This window comes from Pristiophorus japonicus, unplaced genomic scaffold (genome assembly GCF_044704955.1).
Source record: "Pristiophorus japonicus isolate sPriJap1 unplaced genomic scaffold, sPriJap1.hap1 HAP1_SCAFFOLD_336, whole genome shotgun sequence".
NCBI lineage: Eukaryota > Metazoa > Chordata > Chondrichthyes > Pristiophoridae > Pristiophorus > Pristiophorus japonicus.
The window spans coordinates 335,621-360,035 of record NW_027253172.1 but is presented as its reverse complement, the minus strand read 5'-3'; the positions used below and the strand labels follow the sequence as shown (position 1 = coordinate 360,035).

Here is a 24,415-nt window from a genome sequence, read left to right as displayed (position 1 = left end):
ACCTGTCAGTCACCTTGTCTCCTATTGACTGCAAAGTCAGACATCCATCCCCTACTTTTTGCATTCAAACAGAAATAATATGCACGAAAATCTACTTCACGACTTGTTTTGCCCGTGCAACCAGATCGACAGTGATGAAAATGTGCCATTAGCTTCTTAAAGCACACAGCCTTCCTTCACTTCAGGTGAGTGACTGTCCGAGATGGTTGGTTTTGAGGCAGAATCAAAACAAAGAATATAAAATTTCGCAAAGCGTGATAGCTGACCACTGCCGGACTCGAACCTGCAATTATCTGATAAGATCACAGTTACAATCGAAATCAGACACCTTATCCTTTAGGCCACGCGGTCGCTACCGTCGGTGCATAATTTGTTGTTTTTTATATTGAGAGCAAATATGGGACAAGGGTTGCATCAAGGAGTGGCTATCGGAAAACATGAGCATATTTTGAGTAATGAACAGATGCGCTGCGATATGGATGTACACGGACACAGGCAAAGTCAATGTATCTTGAAACACAACAGTTTAACAATTCGGTTATCACAGCTGATAATCACACTCCTTTTTAAATGTACAGGATGATCCGGATAATGAGAAAATACGTTTTAAAGGGGCAATTGATGAACCGGAACTGACAACCATCCCGTTGAAACAGACACCGAATGATCCTGGACAGGAAGCACATCCCTCTTACACAGCTGTAGAATTGCCCTTCACGGACAGCAGTTCCCTTTCAGAAGAATAAATTGGAATTTCTATCATTCCTGAATGCAATTGTGTTGTGCGTGAATGAGCGCGGTTCTCATGAGCACGCGGGACTGGGACGTTTGTTGAAGCCACAGGTGATAGACAAGCAGGAAAGAGGGAGGGAAATAAAACCAACCCAGACAAAAAGACAATTTAAAACATATATATATTTATCATAATAAGAAAATAAATAAATTTACAATTTTATTGCAAAAAATTGAATTTGATTTGATTGAAATAAATAAATAATTGTTTCTTAATCTATATATTTTTGATTGAACGAAGTCTGTGCGACTGCATGAAATGCACTGGAAATCAGGGTGTGCAGTCAGTAAATTCCCAAACACAGTAAGCCCATGGTGTAAGACAAGCCACGAGGGAAGATGTGGGCAACAAAGGCCATCTTTTAAAGTCGCGAGTGCTTTTCTGCAGGATCAGACAGAAGCTGCGTGTGCTGTGAAAGAGGTCAAATGTAATAGAGCCAATGCAGGCAGAACAGAAAAGCACATTTATTGTGAAAGTTAAAAAGTAGGGAATGTATGTAAATATATGCATATATAAATATTGATACAGAAATTTATATAAACAAAGTCAGTCAGTCAGTCATGTCTTGTCTTGTCTTGATTTGATTTGTATTTGAAAATAAGGGGGAAGGAGCTCATCATGTCACACAGCCCATCCGCAAGCTCTCGCTAAAATCGCTATGTTTCTAACTTATATAATTTACCTTCTTTCACATGTGGAATAGCAAAATCCCACAGCAGACTCTTCTCCTGTCAGTCAGTCCCTGAATGCGTGTTGAATCAAATCAGTGTGGCTTCAAGTTGCATGTAATGCATTTTTCCTCACATGACATGAAATGCACAGTAAGATCGCGCAGAACGTTTCCACGCACTCTCTCACTTACACAAACACACCAACAAACTAAAAATTCTGCACTCTCCAAAGGCAGTTTTTGAAATTTGAAATTTGAAATCCGGGTCAGACAGCACATTCCTTTTAAACAGATAGATAATGATCCGATACTGATAGCACACCATTTTGGAGAGACAGAGAATGACCCCGGGCAGACCAGCACATCACCTTAAAAGGGATACAGAAACACAATGAACAAAAACAAAGCATTCTGTAAAACTCAGCAGGCCGTGAACATTCTGTGGATGAATTTCCCGGGCTCACGTTCAGTCAGATGATCATTCCGATATTTTAAGAAAAATGTAAAGTTGACAGATTTTTCCTGGAAAATAGCGCCTGGAAAAATAGGCAGCGAGGAAGGACCAAAGGGAATGCCTGTGATACAGTGGAGCGTAGGAGTGATTGAATAATAAATGGCACAATGCAAAAAGGCAAAGTGAGTGGTAAGCGGGCAATAAAGTAACAAAGGATGGACCAGAGGAGGTGTTAGTGTGAACAGCAGAACCATTAGCAGACAATGGGAGCGGTGCTTATGATCCGATACGTTGAACCGAATGTTGAGGCCAGAACACTATAACCTGCCTGGAATGTAGGGTTTGAACGCCTTTTAATTAGACCAGGCAGCTTGGCCACCCCGGATTGATTTCCTGCACGGTTCAAATTCGGCAGCCAAGGGACTAAATCCAAAGCCAGCTTCTCACATCTTTTCAGCGCGAGAGAAACAGGACGCACTCATATTCAGGGCAGAGTCTGTTTCACGTTGAATTTGAGATTGACGTTGAATGTATGCTTATCCCTATGGAGGTGAGCTCATGCGTGCAGAAAGGAAGATACACTGATCAAGTATTTGCCGGAATCAAACCAGGGTTTATGTTGTCCAATGAGACGCAGAGCCGAGCACATCTGAGAAACATGAACTTTACTCAGTTCGGTGAGTTTCACTGTGCTCCTGGGAATCTCCAGGATTTTTGTACGCTGTGTGAACAACGGAGTGCAATCACACGTTTTAATTTGAAACATGTCAGTTTTCTCACATGTCGTCCGGCTGAGAAGTCGTTTTTTGACAAAAGGTTGGCAGGGCTCGTCCGGGATTTGAACCCGGGACCTCTCGCATTTCAATTATTATAATCCCAAAGCGAGAATCATACCCCTAGACCAACGAGCCGCCGACAGTGAGGAGCGTAGCTCTCAGTTTCTGACGTTAGTTTGCTATTCGGCCCATCGTGCCTGTGCTGACTCTCAGAGACCGATTTCATGAGTCCCCCTCTCCATCGTTCTGCTGATGTTTTCCCTTTGATGAAGTGATTATTTTTTGTGACATTACTTCATCAACGAGCTGCATCCTTTTCAGTAAAAGGTGAATTTGGCAATGAGGATAAATGTGATTGAATAAAAAAACTAGGGGAAAATGTTTAACACAATAACGACGAAGCTGGGGGCATACTGGATCAGCAGTCCATTGCTTCAACCTGTCAGTCACCTTGTCTCCTATTGACTGCAAAGTCAGACATCCATCCCCTACTTTTTGCATTCAAACAGAAATAATATGCACGAAAATCTACTTCACCACTTGTTTTGCCCGTGCAACCAGATCGACAGTGATGAAAATGTGCCATTAGCTTCTTAAAGCACACAGCCTTCCTTTACTTCAGGTGAGTGACTGTCCGAGATGGTTGGTTTTGAGGCAGAATCAAAACAAAGAATATAAAATTTCACAAAGCGCGATAGCTGACCACTGCCGGACTCTAACCTGCAATCATCTGATAAGATCACAGTTACAATCGAAATCAGACACCTTATCTTTAAGGCCACGCGGCCGCTACCGTCGGTGCATAATTTGTTGTTTTTTATATTGAGAGCAAATTTGGGACAAGGGTTACATCAAGGAGTGGATATCGGAAAACATGAGCATATTTTGAGTAATGAACAGATGCGCTGCGATATGGATGTACACGGACACAGGCAAAGTCAATGTATCTTGAAACACAACAGTTTAACAATTCGGTTATCACAGCTGATAATCACACTCCTTTTTAAATGTACAGGATGATCCGGATAATGAGAAAATACGTTTTAAAGGGGCAATTGATGAACCGGAACTGACAACCATCCCGTTGAAACAGACACCGAATGATCCTGGACAGGAAGCACATCCCTCTTACACAGCTGTAGAATTGCCCTTCACGGACAGCAGTTCCCTTTCAGAAGAATAAATTGGAATTTCTATCATTCCTGAATGCAATTGTGTTGTGCGTGAAAGAGCGCGGTTCTCATGAGCACGCGGGACTGGGACGGTTGTTGAAGCCACATTTAATAGACAAGCAGGAAAGAGGAAGGGAAATAAAACCAACCCAGACAAAAAGACAATTTAAAACATATATATATTTATTATAATAAGAAAATAAATAAATTTACAATTTTATTGCAAAAAATTGAATTTGATTTGATTGAAATAAATAAATAATTGTTTCTTAGTATATATATTTTTGATTGAACGAAGTCTGTGCGACTGCATGAAATGCACTGGAAATCAGGGTGTGCAGTCAGTAAATTCCCAAACACAGTAAGCCCATGGTGTAAGACAAGCCACGAGGGAAGATGTGGGCAACAAAGGCCATCTTTTAAAGTCGCGAGTGCTTTTCTGCAGGATCAGACAGAAGCTGCGTGTGCTGTGAAAGAGGTCAAATGTAATAGAGTCAATGCAGGCAGAACAGAAAAGCACATTTATTGTGAAAGTTAAAAAGTAGGGAATGTATGTAAATATATATGCATATATAAATATTGATAAAGAAATTTATATAAACAAAGTCAGTCAGTCAGTCATGTCTTGTCTTGTCTTGATTTGATTTGTATTTGAAAATAAGGGGGAAGGAGCTCATCATGTCACACAGCCCATCCGCAAGCTCTCGCTAAAATCGCTATGTTTCTAACTTATATAATTTGCCTTCTTTCACATGTGGAATAGCAAAATCCCACAGCAGACTCTTCTCCTGTCAGTCAGTCCCTGAATGCGTGTTGAATCAAATCAGTGTGGCTTCAAGTTGCATGTAATGCATTTTTCCTCACATGACATGAAATGCACAGTAAGATCGCGCAGAACGTTTCCACGCACTCTCTCACTTACACAAACACACCAACAAACTAAAAATTCTGCACTCTCCAAAGGCAGTTTTGAAATTTGAAATTTGAAATCCGGGACAGACAGCACATTCCTTTTAAACAGATAGATAATGATCCGATACTGATAGCACACCATTTTGGAGAGACAAAGAATGACCCCGGGCAGACCAGCACATCACCTTAAAAGGGATACAGAAACACAATGAACGAAAACAAAGCATTCTGTAAAACTCAGCAGGCCGTGAACATTCTGTGGATGAATTTCCCGGGCTCACGTTCAGTCAGATGATCATTCCGATATTTTAAGAAAAATGTAAAGTTTACAGATTTTTCCTGGAAAATAGCGCCTGGAAAAATAGGCAGCGAGGAAGGACAAAAGGGAATGCCTGTGATACAGTGGAGTGTAGGAGTGATTGAATAATAAATGGCACAATGCAAAAAGGCAAAGTGAGTGGTAAGCGGGCAATAAAGTAACAAAGGATGGACCAGAGGAGGTGTTAGTGTGAACAGCAGAACCATTAGCAGACAATGGGACCGGTGCTTATGATCCGATACGTTGAACCGAAAGTTGAGGCCAGAACACTATAACCTGCCTGGAATGTAGGGTTTGAACGCCTTTTAATTAGACCAGGCAGCTTGGCCACCCCGAATTGATTTCCTGCACGGTTTAAATTCGGCAGCCAAGGGACTAAATCCAAAGCCAGCTTCTCACATCTTTTCAGCGCGAGAGAAACAGGACGCACTCATATTCAGGGCAGAGTCTGTTTCACGTTGAATTTGAGATTGACGTTAAATGTATGCTTATCCCTATGGAGGTGAGCTCATGCGTGCAGAAAGGAAGATACACTGATCAAGTATTTGCCGGAATCAAAACGGGGTTTATGTTGTCCAATGAAACGCAGAGCCGAGCACATCTGAGAAACATGAACTTTACTCAGTTCGGTGAGTTTCACTTTGCTCCTGGGAATCTCCAGGATTTTTGTACGCTGTGTGAACAACGGAGTGCAATCACACGTTTTAATTTGAAACATGTCAGTTTTCTCACATGTCGACCGGCTGAGAAGTCGTTTTTTGACAAAAGGTTGGCAGGGCTCGTCCGGGATTTGAACCCGGGACCTCTCGCATTTCAATTATTATAATCCCAAAGCGAGAATCATACCCCTAGACCAACGAGCCGCCGACAGTGAGGAGCGTAGCTCTCAGTTTCTGACGTTAGTTTGCTATTCGGCCCATCGTGCCTGTGCTGACTCTCAGAGACCGATTTCATGAGTCCCCCTCTCCATCGTTCTGCTAATGTTTTCCCTTTGATGAAGTGATTATTTTTTGTGACATTACTTCATCAACGAGCTGCATCCTTTTCAGTAAAAGGTGAATTTGGCAATGAGGATAAATGTGATTGAATAAAAAAACTAGGGGAAAATGTTTAACACAATAACGACGAAGCTGGGGGCATACTGGATCAGCAGTCCATTGCTTCAACCTGTCAGTCACCTTGTCTCCTATTGACTGCAAAGTCAGACATCCATCCCCTACTTTTTGCATTCAAACAGAAATAATATGCACGAAAATCTACTTCACGACTTGTTTTGCCCGTGCAACCAGATCGACAGTGATGAAAATGTGCCATTAGCTTCTTAAAGCACACAGCCTTCCTTCACTTCAGGTGAGTGACTGTCCGAGATGGTTGGTTTTGAGGCAGAATCAAAACAAAGAATATAAAATTTCGCAAAGCGTGATAGCTGACCACTGCCGGACTCGAACCTGCAATTATCTGATAAGATCACAGTTACAATCGAAATCAGACACCTTATCCTTTAGGCCACGCGGTCGCTACCGTCGGTGCATAATTTGTTGTTTTTTATATTGAGAGCAAATATGGGACAAGGGTTGCATCAAGGAGTGGCTATCGGAAAACATGAGCATATTTTGAGTAATGAACAGATGCGCTGCGATATGGATGTACACGGACACAGGCAAAGTCAATGTATCTTGAAACACAACAGTTTAACAATTCGGTTATCACAGCTGATAATCACACTCCTTTTTAAATGTACAGGATGATCCGGATAATGAGAAAATACGTTTTAAAGGGGCAATTGATGAACCGGAACTGACAACCATCCCGTTGAAACAGACACCGAATGATCCTGGACAGGAAGCACATCCCTCTTACACAGCTGTAGAATTGCCCTTCACGGACAGCAGTTCCCTTTCAGAAGAATAAATTGGAATTTCTATCATTCCTGAATGCAATTGTGTTGTGCGTGAATGAGCGCGGTTCTCATGAGCACGCGGGACTGGGACGTTTGTTGAAGCCACAGGTGATAGACAAGCAGGAAAGAGGGAGGGAAATAAAACCAACCCAGACAAAAAGACAATTTAAAACATATATATATTTATCATAATAAGAAAATAAATAAATTTACAATTTTATTGCAAAAAATTGAATTTGATTTGATTGAAATAAATAAATAATTGTTTCTTAATCTATATATTTTTGATTGAACGAAGTCTGTGCGACTGCATGAAATGCACTGGAAATCAGGGTGTGCAGTCAGTAAATTCCCAAACACAGTAAGCCCATGGTGTAAGACAAGCCACGAGGGAAGATGTGGGCAACAAAGGCCATCTTTTAAAGTCGCGAGTGCTTTTCTGCAGGATCAGACAGAAGCTGCGTGTGCTGTGAAAGAGGTCAAATGTAATAGAGCCAATGCAGGCAGAACAGAAAAGCACATTTATTGTGAAAGTTAAAAAGTAGGGAATGTATGTAAATATATGCATATATAAATATTGATACAGAAATTTATATAAACAAAGTCAGTCAGTCAGTCATGTCTTGTCTTGTCTTGATTTGATTTGTATTTGAAAATAAGGGGGAAGGAGCTCATCATGTCACACAGCCCATCCGCAAGCTCTCGCTAAAATCGCTATGTTTCTAACTTATATAATTTACCTTCTTTCACATGTGGAATAGCAAAATCCCACAGCAGACTCTTCTCCTGTCAGTCAGTCCCTGAATGCGTGTTGAATCAAATCAGTGTGGCTTCAAGTTGCATGTAATGCATTTTTCCTCACATGACATGAAATGCACAGTAAGATCGCGCAGAACGTTTCCACGCACTCTCTCACTTACACAAACACACCAACAAACTAAAAATTCTGCACTCTCCAAAGGCAGTTTTTGAAATTTGAAATTTGAAATCCGGGTCAGACAGCACATTCCTTTTAAACAGATAGATAATGATCCGATACTGATAGCACACCATTTTGGAGAGACAGAGAATGACCCCGGGCAGACCAGCACATCACCTTAAAAGGGATACAGAAACACAATGAACAAAAACAAAGCATTCTGTAAAACTCAGCAGGCCGTGAACATTCTGTGGATGAATTTCCCGGGCTCACGTTCAGTCAGATGATCATTCCGATATTTTAAGAAAAATGTAAAGTTGACAGATTTTTCCTGGAAAATAGCGCCTGGAAAAATAGGCAGCGAGGAAGGACCAAAGGGAATGCCTGTGATACAGTGGAGCGTAGGAGTGATTGAATAATAAATGGCACAATGCAAAAAGGCAAAGTGAGTGGTAAGCGGGCAATAAAGTAACAAAGGATGGACCAGAGGAGGTGTTAGTGTGAACAGCAGAACCATTAGCAGACAATGGGAGCGGTGCTTATGATCCGATACGTTGAACCGAATGTTGAGGCCAGAACACTATAACCTGCCTGGAATGTAGGGTTTGAACGCCTTTTAATTAGACCAGGCAGCTTGGCCACCCCGGATTGATTTCCTGCACGGTTCAAATTCGGCAGCCAAGGGACTAAATCCAAAGCCAGCTTCTCACATCTTTTCAGCGCGAGAGAAACAGGACGCACTCATATTCAGGGCAGAGTCTGTTTCACGTTGAATTTGAGATTGACGTTGAATGTATGCTTATCCCTATGGAGGTGAGCTCATGCGTGCAGAAAGGAAGATACACTGATCAAGTATTTGCCGGAATCAAACCAGGGTTTATGTTGTCCAATGAGACGCAGAGCCGAGCACATCTGAGAAACATGAACTTTACTCAGTTCGGTGAGTTTCACTGTGCTCCTGGGAATCTCCAGGATTTTTGTACGCTGTGTGAACAACGGAGTGCAATCACACGTTTTAATTTGAAACATGTCAGTTTTCTCACATGTCGTCCGGCTGAGAAGTCGTTTTTTGACAAAAGGTTGGCAGGGCTCGTCCGGGATTTGAACCCGGGACCTCTCGCATTTCAATTATTATAATCCCAAAGCGAGAATCATACCCCTAGACCAACGAGCCGCCGACAGTGAGGAGCGTAGCTCTCAGTTTCTGACGTTAGTTTGCTATTCGGCCCATCGTGCCTGTGCTGACTCTCAGAGACCGATTTCATGAGTCCCCCTCTCCATCGTTCTGCTGATGTTTTCCCTTTGATGAAGTGATTATTTTTTGTGACATTACTTCATCAACGAGCTGCATCCTTTTCAGTAAAAGGTGAATTTGGCAATGAGGATAAATGTGATTGAATAAAAAAACTAGGGGAAAATGTTTAACACAATAACGACGAAGCTGGGGGCATACTGGATCAGCAGTCCATTGCTTCAACCTGTCAGTCACCTTGTCTCCTATTGACTGCAAAGTCAGACATCCATCCCCTACTTTTTGCATTCAAACAGAAATAATATGCACGAAAATCTACTTCACCACTTGTTTTGCCCGTGCAACCAGATCGACAGTGATGAAAATGTGCCATTAGCTTCTTAAAGCACACAGCCTTCCTTTACTTCAGGTGAGTGACTGTCCGAGATGGTTGGTTTTGAGGCAGAATCAAAACAAAGAATATAAAATTTCACAAAGCGCGATAGCTGACCACTGCCGGACTCTAACCTGCAATCATCTGATAAGATCACAGTTACAATCGAAATCAGACACCTTATCTTTAAGGCCACGCGGCCGCTACCGTCGGTGCATAATTTGTTGTTTTTTATATTGAGAGCAAATTTGGGACAAGGGTTACATCAAGGAGTGGATATCGGAAAACATGAGCATATTTTGAGTAATGAACAGATGCGCTGCGATATGGATGTACACGGACACAGGCAAAGTCAATGTATCTTGAAACACAACAGTTTAACAATTCGGTTATCACAGCTGATAATCACACTCCTTTTTAAATGTACAGGATGATCCGGATAATGAGAAAATACGTTTTAAAGGGGCAATTGATGAACCGGAACTGACAACCATCCCGTTGAAACAGACACCGAATGATCCTGGACAGGAAGCACATCCCTCTTACACAGCTGTAGAATTGCCCTTCACGGACAGCAGTTCCCTTTCAGAAGAATAAATTGGAATTTCTATCATTCCTGAATGCAATTGTGTTGTGCGTGAAAGAGCGCGGTTCTCATGAGCACGCGGGACTGGGACGGTTGTTGAAGCCACATTTAATAGACAAGCAGGAAAGAGGAAGGGAAATAAAACCAACCCAGACAAAAAGACAATTTAAAACATATATATATTTATTATAATAAGAAAATAAATAAATTTACAATTTTATTGCAAAAAATTGAATTTGATTTGATTGAAATAAATAAATAATTGTTTCTTAGTATATATATTTTTGATTGAACGAAGTCTGTGCGACTGCATGAAATGCACTGGAAATCAGGGTGTGCAGTCAGTAAATTCCCAAACACAGTAAGCCCATGGTGTAAGACAAGCCACGAGGGAAGATGTGGGCAACAAAGGCCATCTTTTAAAGTCGCGAGTGCTTTTCTGCAGGATCAGACAGAAGCTGCGTGTGCTGTGAAAGAGGTCAAATGTAATAGAGTCAATGCAGGCAGAACAGAAAAGCACATTTATTGTGAAAGTTAAAAAGTAGGGAATGTATGTAAATATATATGCATATATAAATATTGATAAAGAAATTTATATAAACAAAGTCAGTCAGTCAGTCATGTCTTGTCTTGTCTTGATTTGATTTGTATTTGAAAATAAGGGGGAAGGAGCTCATCATGTCACACAGCCCATCCGCAAGCTCTCGCTAAAATCGCTATGTTTCTAACTTATATAATTTGCCTTCTTTCACATGTGGAATAGCAAAATCCCACAGCAGACTCTTCTCCTGTCAGTCAGTCCCTGAATGCGTGTTGAATCAAATCAGTGTGGCTTCAAGTTGCATGTAATGCATTTTTCCTCACATGACATGAAATGCACAGTAAGATCGCGCAGAACGTTTCCACGCACTCTCTCACTTACACAAACACACCAACAAACTAAAAATTCTGCACTCTCCAAAGGCAGTTTTGAAATTTGAAATTTGAAATCCGGGACAGACAGCACATTCCTTTTAAACAGATAGATAATGATCCGATACTGATAGCACACCATTTTGGAGAGACAGAGAATGACCCCGGGCAGACCAGCACATCACCTTAAAAGGGATACAGAAACACAATGAACGAAAACAAAGCATTCTGTAAAACTCAGCAGGCCGTGAACATTCTGTGGATGAATTTCCCGGGCTCACGTTCAGTCAGATGATCATTCCGATATTTTAAGAAAAATGTAAAGTTTACAGATTTTTCCTGGAAAATAGCGCCTGGAAAAATAGGCAGCGAGGAAGGACAAAAGGGAATGCCTGTGATACAGTGGAGCGTAGGAGTGATTGAATAATAAATGGCACAATGCAAAAAGGCAAAGTGAGTGGTAAGCGGGCAATAAAGTAACAAAGGATGGACCAGAGGAGGTGTTCGTGTGAACAGCAGAACCATTAGCAGACAATGGGAGCGGTGCTTATGATCCGATACGTTGAACCGAATGTTGAGGCCAGAACACTATAACCTGCCTGGAATCTAGGGTTTGAACGCCTTTTAATTAGACCAGGCAGCTTGGCCACCCCGGATCGATTTCCTGCACGGTTTAAATTCGGCAGCCAAGGGACTAAATCCAAAGCCAGCTTCTCACATCTTTTCAGCGCGAGAGAAACAGGACGCACTCATATTCAGGGCAGAGTCTGTTTCACGTTGAATTTGAGATTGACGTTGAATGTATGCTTATCCCTATGGAGGTGAGCTCATGCGTGCAGAAAGTAAGATACACTGATCAAGTATTTGCCGGAATCAAAACAGGGTTTATGTTGTCCAATGAGACGCAGAGCCGAGCACATCTGAGAAACATGAACTTTACTCAGTTCGGTGAGTTTCACTTCGCTCCTGGGAATCTCCAGGATTTTTGGACGCTGTGTGAACAACGGAGTGCAATCACACGTTTTAATTGGAAACATGTCAGTTTTCTCACATGTCGACCGGCTGAGAAGTCGTTTTTTGACAAAAGGTTGGCAGGGCTCGTCCGGGATTTGAACCCGGGACCTCTCGCATTTCAATTATTATAATCCCAAAGCGAGAATCATACCCCTAGACCAACGAGCCGCCGACAGTGAGGAGCGTAGCTCTCAGTTTCTGACGTTAGTTTGCTATTCGGCCCATCGTGCCTGTGCTGACTCTCAGAGACCGATTTCATGAGTCCCCCTCTCCATCGTTCTGCTGATGTTTTCCCTTTGATGAAGTGATTATTTTTTGTGACATTACTTCATCAACGAGCTGCATCCTTTTCAGTAAAAGGTGAATTTGGCAATGAGGATAAATGTGATTGAATAAAAGAACTAGGGGAAAATGTTTAACACAATAACGACGAAGCTGGGGGCATACTGGATCAGCAGTCCATTGCTTCAACCTGTCAGTCACCTTGTCTCCTATTGACTGCAAAGTCAGACATCCATCCCCTACTTTTTGCATTCAAACAGAAATAATATGCACGAAAATCTACTTCACCACTTGTTTTGCCCGTGCAACCAGATCGACAGTGATGAAAATGTGCCATTAGCTTCTTAAAGCACACAGCCTTCCTTTACTTCAGGTGAGTGACTGTCCGAGATGGTTGGTTTTGAGGCAGAATCAAAACAAAGAATATAAAATTTCACAAAGCGCGATAGCTGACCACTGCCGGACTCGAACCTGCAATCATCTGATAAGATCACAGTTACAATCGAAATCAGACACCTTATCCTTTAGGCCACGCGGCCGCTACCGTCGGTGCATAATTTGTTGTTTTTTATATTGAGAGCAAATTTGGGACAAGGATTACATCAAGGAGTGGATATCGGAAAACATGAGCAAATTTTGAGTAATGAACAGATGCGCTGCGATATGGATGTACACGGACACAGGCAAAGTCAATGTATCTTGAAACACAACAGTTTAACAATTCGGTTATCACAGCTGATAATCACACTCCTTTTTAAATGTACAGGATGATCCGGATAATGAGAAAATACGTTTTAAAGGGGCAATTGATGAACCGGAACTGACAACCATCCCGTTGAAACAGACACCGAATGATCCTGGACAGGAAGCACATCCCTCTTACACAGCTGTAGAATTGCCCTTCACGGACAGCAGTTCCCTTTCAGAAGAATAAATTGGAATTTCTATCATTCCTGAATGCAATTGTGTTGTGCGTGAATGAGCGCGGTTCTCATGAGCACGCGGGACTGGGACGGTTGTTGAAGCCACATTTAATAGACAAGCAGGAAAGAGGGAGGGAAATAAAACCAACCCAGACAAAAAGACAATTTAAAACATATATATATTTATTATAATGAGAAAATAAATAAATTTACAATTTTATTGCAAAAAATTGAATTTGATTTGATTGAAATAAATAAATAATTGTTTCTTAATCTATATATTTTTGATTGAACGAAGTCTGTGCGACTGCATGAAATGCACTGGAAATCAGGGTGTGCAGTCAGTAAATTCCAAAACACAGTAAGCCCATGGTGTAAGACAAGCCACGAGGGAAGATGTGGGCAACAAAGGCCATCTTTTAAAGTCGCGAGTGCTTTTCTGCAGGATCAGACAGAAGCTGCGTGTGCTGTGAAAGAGGTCAAATGTAATAGAGTCAATGCAGGCAGAACAGAAAAGCACATTTATTGTGAAAGTTAAAAAGTAGGGAATGTATGTAAATATATGCATATATAAATATTGATACAGAAATTTATATAAACAAAGTCAGTCAGTCAGTCATGTCTTGTCTTGTCTTGATTTGATTTGTATTTGAAAATAAGGGGGAATGAGCTCATCATGTCACACAGCCCATCCGCAAGCTCTCGCTAAAATCGCTATGTTTCTAACTTATATAATTTGCCTTCTTTCACATGTGGAATAGCAAAATCCCACAGCAGACTCTTCTCCTGTCAGTCAGTCCCTGAATGCGTGTTGAATCAAATCAGTGTGGCTTCAAGTTGCATGTAATGCATTTTTCCTCACATGACATGAAATGCACAGTAAGATCGCGCAGAACGTTTCCACGCACTCTCTCACTTACACAAACACACCAACAAACTAAAAATTCTGCACTCTCCAAAGGCAGTTTTTGAAATTTGAAATTTGAAATCCGGGACAGACAGCACATTCCTTTTAAACAGATAGATAATGATCCGATACTGATAGCACACCATTTTGGAGAGACAGAGAATGACCCCGGGCAGACCAGCACATCACCTTAAAAGGGATACAGAAACACAATGAACAAAAACAAAGCATTCTGTAAAACTCAGCAGGCCGTGAACATTCTGTGGATGAATTTCCCGGGCTCACGTTCAGTCAGATGATCATTCCGATATTTTAAGAAAAATGTAAAGTTTACAGATTTTTCCTGGAAAATAACGCCTGGAAAAATAGGCAGCGAGGAAGGACAAAAGGGAATGCCTGAGATACAGTGGAGCGTAGGAGTGATTGAATAATAAATGGCACAATGCCAAAAGGCAAAGTGAGTGGTAAGCGGGCAATACAGTAACAAAGGATGGACCAGAGGAGGTGTTAGTGTGAACAGCAGAACCATTAGCAGACAATGGGAGCGGTGCTTATGATCCGATATGTTGAACCGAATGTTGAGGCCAGAACACTATAACCTGCCTGGAATGTAGGGTTTGAACGCCTTTTAATTAGACCAGGCAGCTTGGCCACCCCGGATCGATTTCCTGCACGGTTTAAATTCGGCAGCCAAGGGACGAAATCCAAAGCCAGCTTCTCACATCTTTTCAGCGCGAGAGAAACAGGACGCACTCATATTCAGGGCAGAGTCTGTTTCACGTTGAATTTGAGATTGACGTTGAATGTATGCTTTTCCCTATGGAGGTGAGCTCATGCGTGCAGAAAGGAAGATACACTGATCAAGTATTTGCCGGAATCAAAACGGGGTTTATGTTGTCCAATGAGACGCAGAGCCGAGCACATCTGAGAAACATGAACTTTACTCAGTTCGGTGAGTTTCACTTTGCTCCTGGGAATCTCCAGGATTTTTGGACGCTGTGTGAACAACGGAGTGCAATCACACGTTTTAATTTGAAACAAGTCAGTTTTCTCACATGTCGACCGGCTGAGAAGTCGTTTTTTGACAAAAAGTTGGCAGGGCTCATCCGGGATTTGAACCCGTGACCTCTCGCATTTCAATTATTATAATCCCAAAGCGAGAATCATACCCCTAGAACAACGAGCCGCCGACAGTGAGGAACGTAGCTCTCAGTTTCTGACGTTAGTTTGCTATTCGGCCCATCGTGCCTGTGCTGACTCTCAGAGACCGATTTCATGAGTCCCCCTCTCCATCGTCCTGCTAATGTTTTCCCTTTGATGAAGTGATTATTTTTTGTGACATTACTTCACCAACGAGCTGCATCCTTTTCAGTAAAAGGTGAATTTGGCAATGAGGATAAATGTGATTGAATAAAAAAACTAGGGGAAAATGTTTAACACAATAACGACGAAGCTGGGGGCATACTGGATCAGCAGTCCATTGCTTCAACCTGTCAGTCACCTTGTCTCCTATTGACTGCAAAGTCAGACATCCATCCCCTACTTTTTGCATTCAAACAGAAATAATATGCACGAAAATCTACTTCACCACTTGTTTTGCCCGTGCAACCAGATCGACAGTGATGAAAATGTGCCATTTGCTTCTTAAAGCACACAGCCTTCCTTTACTTCAGGTGAGTGACTGTCCGAGATGGTTGGTTTTGAGGCAGAATCAAAACAAAGAATATAAAATTTCACAAAGCGCGATAGCTGACCACTGCCGGACTCGAACCTGCAATCATCTGATAAGATCACAGTTACAATCGAAATCAGACACCTTATCCTTTAGGCCACGCGGCCGCTACCGTCGGTGCATAATTTGTTGTTTTTTATATTGAGAGCAAATTTGGGACAAGGGTTACATCAAGGAGTGGATATCGGAAAACATGAGCATATTTTGAGTAATGAACAGATGCGCTGCGATATGGATGTACACGGACACAGGCAAAGTCAATGTATCTTGAAACACAACAGTTTAACAATTCGGTTATCACAGCTGATAATCACACTCCTTTTTAAATGTACAGGATGATCCGGATAATGAGAAAATACGTTTTAAAGGGGCAATTGATGAACCGGAACTGAAAACCATCCCGTTGAAACAGACACCGAATGATCCTGGACAGGAAGCACATCCCTCTTACACAGCTGTAGAATTGCCCTTCACGGACAGCAGTTCCCTTTCAGAAGAATAAATTGGAATTTCTATCATTCCTGAATGCAATTGTGTTGTGCGTGAATGAGCGCGGTTCTCATGAGCACGCGGGACTGGGACGGTTGTTGAAGCCACATTTGATAGACAAGCAGGAAAGAGGGAGGGAAATAAAACCAACCCAGACAAAAAGACAATTTAAAACATATATATATTTATTATAATAAGAAAATAAATACATTTACAAGTTTATTGCAAAAAATTGAATTTGATTTGATTGAAATAAATAAATAATTGTTTCTTAATCTATATATTTTTGATTGAACGAAGTCTGTGCGACTGCATGAAATGCACTGGAAATCAGGGTGTGCAGTCAGTAAATTCCCAAACACAGTAAGCCCATGGTGTAAGACAAGCCACGAGGGAAGATGTGGGCAACAAAGGCCATCTTTTAAAGTCGCGAGTGCTTTTCTGCAGGATCAGACAGAAGCTGCGTGTGCTGTGAAAGAGGTCAAATGTAATAGAGCCAATGCAGGCAGAACAGAAAAGCACATTTATTGTGAAAGTTAAAAAGTAGGGAATGTATGTAAATATATGCATATATAAATATTGATACACAAATTTATATAAACAAAGTCAGTCAGTCAGTCATGTCTTGTCTTGTCTTGATTTGATTTGTATTTGAAAATAAGGGGGAATGAGCTCATCATGTCACACAGCCCATCCGCAAGCTCTCGCTAAAATCGCTATGTTTCTATCTTATATAATTTGCCTTCTTTCACATGTGGAATAGCAAAATCCCACAGCAGACTCTTCTCCTGTCAGTCAGTACCTGAATGAGTGTTGAATCAAATCAGTGTGGCTTCAAGTTGCATGTAATGCATTTTTCCTCACATGACATGAAATGCACAGTAAGATCGCGCAGAACGTTTCCACGCACTCTCTCACTTACACAAACACACCAACAAACTAAAAATTCTGCACTCTCCAAAGGCAGTTTTTGAAATTTGAAATTTGAAATCCGAGACAGACAGCACATTCCTTTCAAACAGATAGATAATGATCCGATACTGATAGCACACCATTTTGGAGAGACAGAGAATGACCCCGGGCAGACCAGCACATTACCTTAAAAGGGATACAGAAACACAATGAACAAAAACAAAGCATTCTGTAAAACTCAGCAGGCCGTGAACATTCTGTGGATGAATTTCCCGGGCTCACGTTCAGTCAGATGATCATTCCGATATTTTAAGAAAAATGTAAAGTTTACAGATTTTTCCTGGAAAATAGCGCCAGGAAAAATAGGCAGCGAGGAAGGACAAAAGGGAATGCCTGTGATACAGTGGAGCGTAGGAGTGATTGAATAATAAATGGCACAATGCAAAAAGGCAAAGTGAGTGGTAAGCGGGCAATAAAGTAATAAAGGATGGACCAGAGGAGGTGTTCGTGTGAACAGCAGAACCATTAGCAGACAATGGGAGCGGTGCTTATGATCCGATACGTTGAACCGAATGTTGAGGCCAGAACACTATAACCTGCCTGGAATCTAGGGTTTGAACGCCTTTTAATTAGACCAGGCAGCTTGGCCACCCCGGATCGATTTCCTGCACGGTTTAAATTCGGCAGCCAAGGGACTAAATCCAAAGCCAGCTTCTCACATCTTTTCAGCGCGAGAGAAACAGGACGCACTCATATTCAGGGCAGAGTCTGTTTCACGTTGAATTTGAGATTGACGTTGAATGTATGCTTATCCCTATGGAGGTGAGCTCATGCGTGCAGAAAGGAAGATACACTGATCAAGTATTTGCCGGAATCAAAACGGGGTTTATGTTGTCCAATGAGACGCAGAGCCGAGCACATCTGAGAAACATGAACTTTACTCAGTTCGGTGAGTTTCACTTTGCTCCTGGGAATCTCCAGGATTTTTGTACACTGTTTGAACAACGGAGTGCAATCACACGTTTTAATTTGAAACATGTCAGTTTTCTCACATGTCGACCGGCTGAGAAGTCGTTTTTTGACAAAAGGTTGGCAGGGCTCGTCCGGGATTTGAACCCGGGACCTCTCGCATTTCAATTATTATAATCCCAAAGCGAGAATCATACCCCTAGACCAACGAGCCGCCGGCAGTGAGGAGCGTAGCTCTCAGTTTCTGATGTTAGTTTGCTATTCGGCCCATCGTGCCTGTGCTGACTCTCAGAGACCGATTTCATGAGTCCCCCTCTCCATCGTTCTGCTAATGTTTTCCCTTTGATGAAGTGATTATTTTTTGTGACATTACTTCATCAACGAGCTGCATCCTTTTCAGTAAAAGGTGAATTTGGCAATGAGGATAAATGTGATTGAATAAAAGAACTAGGGGAAAATGTTTAACACAATAACGACGAAGCTGGGGGCATACTGGATCAGCAGTCCATTGCTTCAACCTGTCAGTCACCTTGTCTCCTATTGACTGCAAAGTCAGACATCCATCCCCTACTTTTTGCATTCAAACAGAAATAATATGCACGAAAATCTACTTCACCACTTGTTTTGCCCGTGCAACCAGATCGACAGTGATGAAAATGTGCCATTAGCTTCTTAAAGCACACAGCCTTCCTTTACTTCAGGTGAGTGACTGTCCGAGATGGTTGGTTTTGAGGCAGAATCAAAACAAAGAATATAAAATTTCACAAAGCGCGATAGCTGACCACTGCCGGACTCGAACCTGCAATCATCTGATAAGATCACAGTTACAATCGAAATCAGACACCTTATCCTTTAGGCCACGCGGCCGCTACCGTCGGTGCATAATTTGTTGTTTTTTATATTGAGAGCAAATTTGGGACAAGGATTACATCAAGGAGTGGATATCGGAAAACATGAGCAAATTTTGAGTAATGAACAGATGCGCTGCGATATGGATGTACACGGACACAGGCAAAGTCAATGTATCTTGAAACACAACAGTTTAACAATTCGGTTATCACAGCTGATAATCACACTCCTTTTTAAATGTACAGGATGATCCGGATAATGAGAAAATACGTTTTAAAGGGGCAATTGATGAACCGGAACTGACAACCATCCCGTTGAAACAGACACCGAATGATCCTGGACAGGAAGCACATCCCTCTTATACAGCTGTAGAATTGCCCTTCACGGACAGCAGTTCCCTTTCAGAAGAATAAATTGGAATTTCTATCATTCCTGAATGCAATTGTGTTGTGCGTGAATGAGCGCGGTTCTCATGAGCACGCGGGACTGGGACGGTTGTTGAAGCCACAGGTGATAGACAAGCAGGAAAGAGGGAGGGAAATAAAACCAACCCAGACAAAAAGACAATTTAAAACATATATATATTTATTATAATAAGAAAATAAATAAATTTACAATTTTATTGCAAAAAATTGAATTTGATTTGATTGAAATAAATAAATAATTGTTTCTTAATCTATATATTTTTGATTGAACGAAGTCTGTGCGACTGCATGAAATGCACTGGAAATCAGGGTGTGCAGTCAGTAAATTCCCAAACACAGTAAGCCCATGGTGTAAGACAAGCCACGAGGGAAGATGTGGGCAACAAAGGCCATCTTTTAAAGTCGCGAGTGCTTTTCTGCACGATCAGACAGAAGCTGCGTGTGCTGTGAAAGCGGTCAAATGTAATAGAGCCAATGCAGGCAGAACAGAAAAGCACATTTATTGTGAAAGTTAAAAAGTAGGGAATGTATGTAAATATATGCATATATAAATATTGTTACAGAAATTTATATAAACAAAGTCAGTCAGTCAGTCATGTCTTGTCTTGATTTGATTTGTATTTGAAAATAAGGGGGAAGAAGCTCATCATGTCACACAGCCCATCCGCAAGCTCTCGCTAAAATCGCTATGTTTCTAACTTATATAATGTGCCTTCTTTCACATGTGGAATAGCAAAATCCCACAGCAGACTCTTCTCCTGTCAGTCAGTCCCTGAATGCGTGTTGAATCAAATCAGTGTGGCTTCAAGTTGCATGTAATGCATTTTTCCTCCCATGACATGAAATGCACAGTAAGATCGCGCAGAACGTTTCCACGCACTCTCTCACTTACACAAACACACCAACAAACTACAAATTCTGCACTCTCCAAAGGCAGATTTTGAAATTTGAAATTTGAAATCCGAGACAGACAGCACATTCCTTTTAAACAGATAGATAATGATCCGATACTGATAGCACACCATTTTGGAGAGACAGAGAATGACTCCGGGCAGACCAGCACATCACCTTAAAAGGGATACAGAAACACAATGAACAAAAACAAAGCATTCTGTAAAACTCAGCAGGCCGTGAACATTCTGTGGATGAATTTCCCGGGCTCACGTTCAGTCAGATGATCATTCCGATATTTTAAGAAAAATGTAAATTTTACAGATTTTTCCTGGAAAATAGCGCCTGGAAAAATAGGCAGCGAGGAAGGACAAAAGGGAATGCCTGTGATACAGTGGAGCGTAGGAGTGATTGAATAATAAATGGCACAATGCAAAAAGGCAAAGTGAGTGGTAAGCGGGCAATAAAGTAACAAAGGATGGACCAGAGGAGGTGTTAGTGTGAACAGCAGAACCATTAGCAGACAATAGGAGCGCTGCTTATGATCCGATACGTTGAACCAAATGTTGAGGCCAGAACACTATAACCTGCCTGGAATGTAGGGTTTGAACGCCTTTTAATTAGACCAGGCAGCTTGGCCACCCCGGATCGATTTCCTGCACGGTTTAAATTCGGCAGCCAAGGGACTAAATCCAAAGCCAGCTTCTCACATCTTTTCAGCGCGAGAGAAACAGGACGCACTCATATTCAGGGCAGAGTCTGTTTCACGTTGAATTTGAGATTGACGTTGAATGTATGCTTATCCCTATGGAGGTGAGCTCATGCGTGCAGAAAGGAAGATACACTGATCAAGTATTTGCCGGAATCAAAACGGGGTTTATGTTGTCCAATGAGACGCAGAGCCGAGCACATCTGAGAAACATGAACTTTACTCAGTTCGGTGAGTTTCACTTTGCTCCTGGGAATCTCCAGGATTTTTGGACGCTGTGTGAACAACGGAGTGCAATCACACGTTTTAATTTGAAACAAGTCAGTTTTCTCACATGTCGACCGGCTGAGAAGTCGTTTTTTGACAAAAGGTTGGCAGGGCTCGTCCGGGATTTGAACCCGTGACCTCTCGCATTTCAATTATTATAATCCCAAAGCGAGAATCATACCCCTAGACCAACGAGCCGCCGACAGTGAGGAACGTAGCTCTCAGTTTCTGACTTTAGTTTGCTATTCGGCCCATCGTGCCTGTGCTGACTCTCAGAGACCGATTTCATGAGTCCCCCTCTCCATCGTCCTGCTAATGTTTTCCCTTTGATTAAGTGATTATTTTTTGTGACATTACTTCACCAACGAGCTGCATCCTTTTCAGTAAAAGGTGAATTTGGCAATGAGGATAAATGTGATTGAATAAAAAAACTAGGGGAAAATGTTTAACACAATAAAGACGAAGCTGGGGGCATACTGGATCAGCAGTCCATTGCTTCAACCTGTCAGTCACCTTGTCTCCTATTGACTGCAAAGTCAGACATCCATCCCCTACTTTTTGCATTCAAACAGAAATAATATGCACGAAAATCTACTTCACCACTTGTTTTGCCCGTGCAACCAGATCGACAGTGATGAAAATGTGCCATTAGCTTCTTAAAGCACACAGCCTTCCTTTACTTCAGGTGAGTGACTGTCCGAGATGGTTGGTTTTGAGGCAGAATCAAAACAAAGAATATAAAATTTCACAAAGCGCGATAGCTGACCACTGCCGGACTCGAACCTGCAATCATCTGATAAGATCACAGTTACAATCGAAATCAGACACCTTATCCTTTAGGCCACGCGGCCGCTACCGTCGGTGCATAATTTGTTGTTTTTTATATTGAGAGCAAATTTGGGACAAGGATTACATCAAGGAGTGGATATCGGAAAACATGAGCAAATTTTGAGTAATTAACAGATGCGCTGCGTTATGGATGTACGCGGACACAGGCAAAGTCAATGTTTCTTGAAACACATCAGTTTAACAATTCGGTTATCACAGCTGATAATCACACTCCTTTTTAAATGTACAGGATGATCCGGATAATGAGAAAATACGTTTTAAAGGGGCAATTGATGAACCGGAACTGACAACCATCCCGTTGAAACAGACACCGAATGATCCTGGACAGGAAGCACATCCCTCTTACACAGCTGTAGAATTGCCCTTCACGGACAGCAGTTCCCTTTCAGAAGAATAAATTGGAATTTCTATCATTCCTGAATTTAATTGTGTTGTGCGTGAATGAGCGCGGTTCTCATGAGCACGCGGGACTGGGACGGTTGTTGAAGCCACATTTAATAGACAAGCAGGAAAGAGGGAGGGAAATAAAACCAACCCAGACAAAAAGACAATTTAAAACATATATATATTTATTATAATAAGAAAATAACTAAATTTACAATTTTATTGCAAAAAATTGAATTTGATTTGATTGAAATAAATAAATAATTGTTTCTTAATCTATATATTTTTGATTGAACGAAGTCTGTGCGACTGCATGAAATGCACTGGAAATCAGGGTGTGCAGTCAGTAAATTCCAAAACACAGTAAGCCCATGGTGTAAGACAAGCCACGAGGGAAGATGTGGGAAACAAAGGCCATCTTTTAAAGTCGCGAGTGCTTTTCTGCAGGATCAGACAGAAGCTGCCTGTGCTGTGAAAGAGGTCAAATGTAATAGAGTCAATGCAGGCAGAACAGAAAAGCACATTTATTGTGAAAGTTAAAAAGTAGGGAATGTATGTAAATATATGCATATATAAATATTGATACAGAAATTTATATAAACAAAGTCAGTCAGTCAGTCATGTCTTGTCTTGTCTTGATTTGATTTGTATTTGAAAATAAGGGGGAATGAGCTCATCATGTCACACAGCCCATCCGCAAGCTCTCGCTAAAATCGCTATGTTTCTAACTTATATAATTTGCCTTCTTTCACATGTGGAATAGCAAAATCCCACAGCAGACTCTTCTCCTGTCAGTCAGTACCTGAATGAGTGTTGAATCAAATCAGTGTGGCTTCAAGTTGCATGTAATGCATTTTCCTCACATATCATGAAATGCACAGTAAGATCGCGCAGAACGTTTCCACGCACTCTCTCACTTACACAAACACACCAACAAACTAAAAATTCTGCACTCTCCAAAGGCAGTTTTTGAAATTTGAAATTTGAAATCCGAGACAGACAGCACATTCCTTTTAAACAGATAGATAATGATCCGATACTGATAGCACACCATTTTGGAGAGACAGAGAATGACCCCGGGCAGACCAGCACATCACCTTAAAAGGGATACAGAAACACAATGAACAAAAACAAAGCATTCTGTAAAACTCAGCAGGCCGTTAACATTCTGTGGATGAATTTCCCGGGCTCACGTTCAGTCAGATGATCATTCCGATATTTTAAGAAAAATGTAAAGTTTACAGATTTTTCCTGGAAAATAGCGCCAGGAAAAATAGGCAGCGAGGAAGGACAAAAGGGAATGCCTGTGATACAGTGGAGCGTAGGAGTGATTGAATAATAAATGGCACAATGCAAAAAGGCAAAGTGAGTGGTAAGCGGGCAATAAAGTAACAAAGGATGGAGCAGAGGAGGTGTTCGTGTGAACAGCAGAACCATTAGCAGACAATGGGAGCGGTGCTTATGATCCGATACGTTGAACCGAATGTTGAGGCCAGAACACTATAACCTGCCTGGAATGTAGGGTTTGAACGCCTTTTAATTAGACCAGGCAGCTTGGCCACCCCGGATCGATTTCCTGCACGGTTTAAATTCGGCAGCCAAGGGACTAAATCCAAAGCCAGCTTCTCACATCTTTTCAGCGCGAGAGAAACAGGACGCACTCATATTCAGGGCAGAGTCTGTTTCACGTTGAATTTGAGATTGACGTTGAATGTATGCTTATCCCTATGGAGGTGAGCTCATGCGTGCAGAAAGGAAGATACACTGATCAAGTA

The 24,415-nt window shown here is 41.6% G+C and overlaps 6 non-coding genes across 6 annotated transcripts; all 6 read right to left on the bottom strand.

Annotated features, from left to right (window-relative positions):
• Window positions 1-2,740: 2,740 nt before the first annotated feature.
• trnap-ugg (transfer RNA proline (anticodon UGG)) lies at window positions 2,741-2,828 on the bottom strand. Its single transcript is given in 2 exon segments — window positions 2,741-2,776; window positions 2,793-2,828. It is a non-coding gene; the product is annotated as a tRNA-Pro (tRNA).
• Window positions 2,829-5,871: 3,043 nt separating this feature from the next.
• trnap-ugg (transfer RNA proline (anticodon UGG)) lies at window positions 5,872-5,959 on the bottom strand. Its single transcript is given in 2 exon segments — window positions 5,872-5,907; window positions 5,924-5,959. It is a non-coding gene; the product is annotated as a tRNA-Pro (tRNA).
• Window positions 5,960-9,001: 3,042 nt separating this feature from the next.
• trnap-ugg (transfer RNA proline (anticodon UGG)) lies at window positions 9,002-9,089 on the bottom strand. Its single transcript is given in 2 exon segments — window positions 9,002-9,037; window positions 9,054-9,089. It is a non-coding gene; the product is annotated as a tRNA-Pro (tRNA).
• Window positions 9,090-12,132: 3,043 nt separating this feature from the next.
• Window positions 12,133-12,220, bottom strand: trnap-ugg (transfer RNA proline (anticodon UGG)). The gene is given in 2 exon segments: window positions 12,133-12,168; window positions 12,185-12,220. It is a non-coding gene; the product is annotated as a tRNA-Pro (tRNA).
• Window positions 12,221-18,392: 6,172 nt separating this feature from the next.
• trnap-ugg (transfer RNA proline (anticodon UGG)) lies at window positions 18,393-18,480 on the bottom strand. The gene is given in 2 exon segments: window positions 18,393-18,428; window positions 18,445-18,480. It is a non-coding gene; the product is annotated as a tRNA-Pro (tRNA).
• Window positions 18,481-21,517: 3,037 nt separating this feature from the next.
• trnap-ugg (transfer RNA proline (anticodon UGG)) lies at window positions 21,518-21,605 on the bottom strand. The gene is given in 2 exon segments: window positions 21,518-21,553; window positions 21,570-21,605. It is a non-coding gene; the product is annotated as a tRNA-Pro (tRNA).
• Between the last annotated feature and the right edge of the window lie 2,810 nt (window positions 21,606-24,415).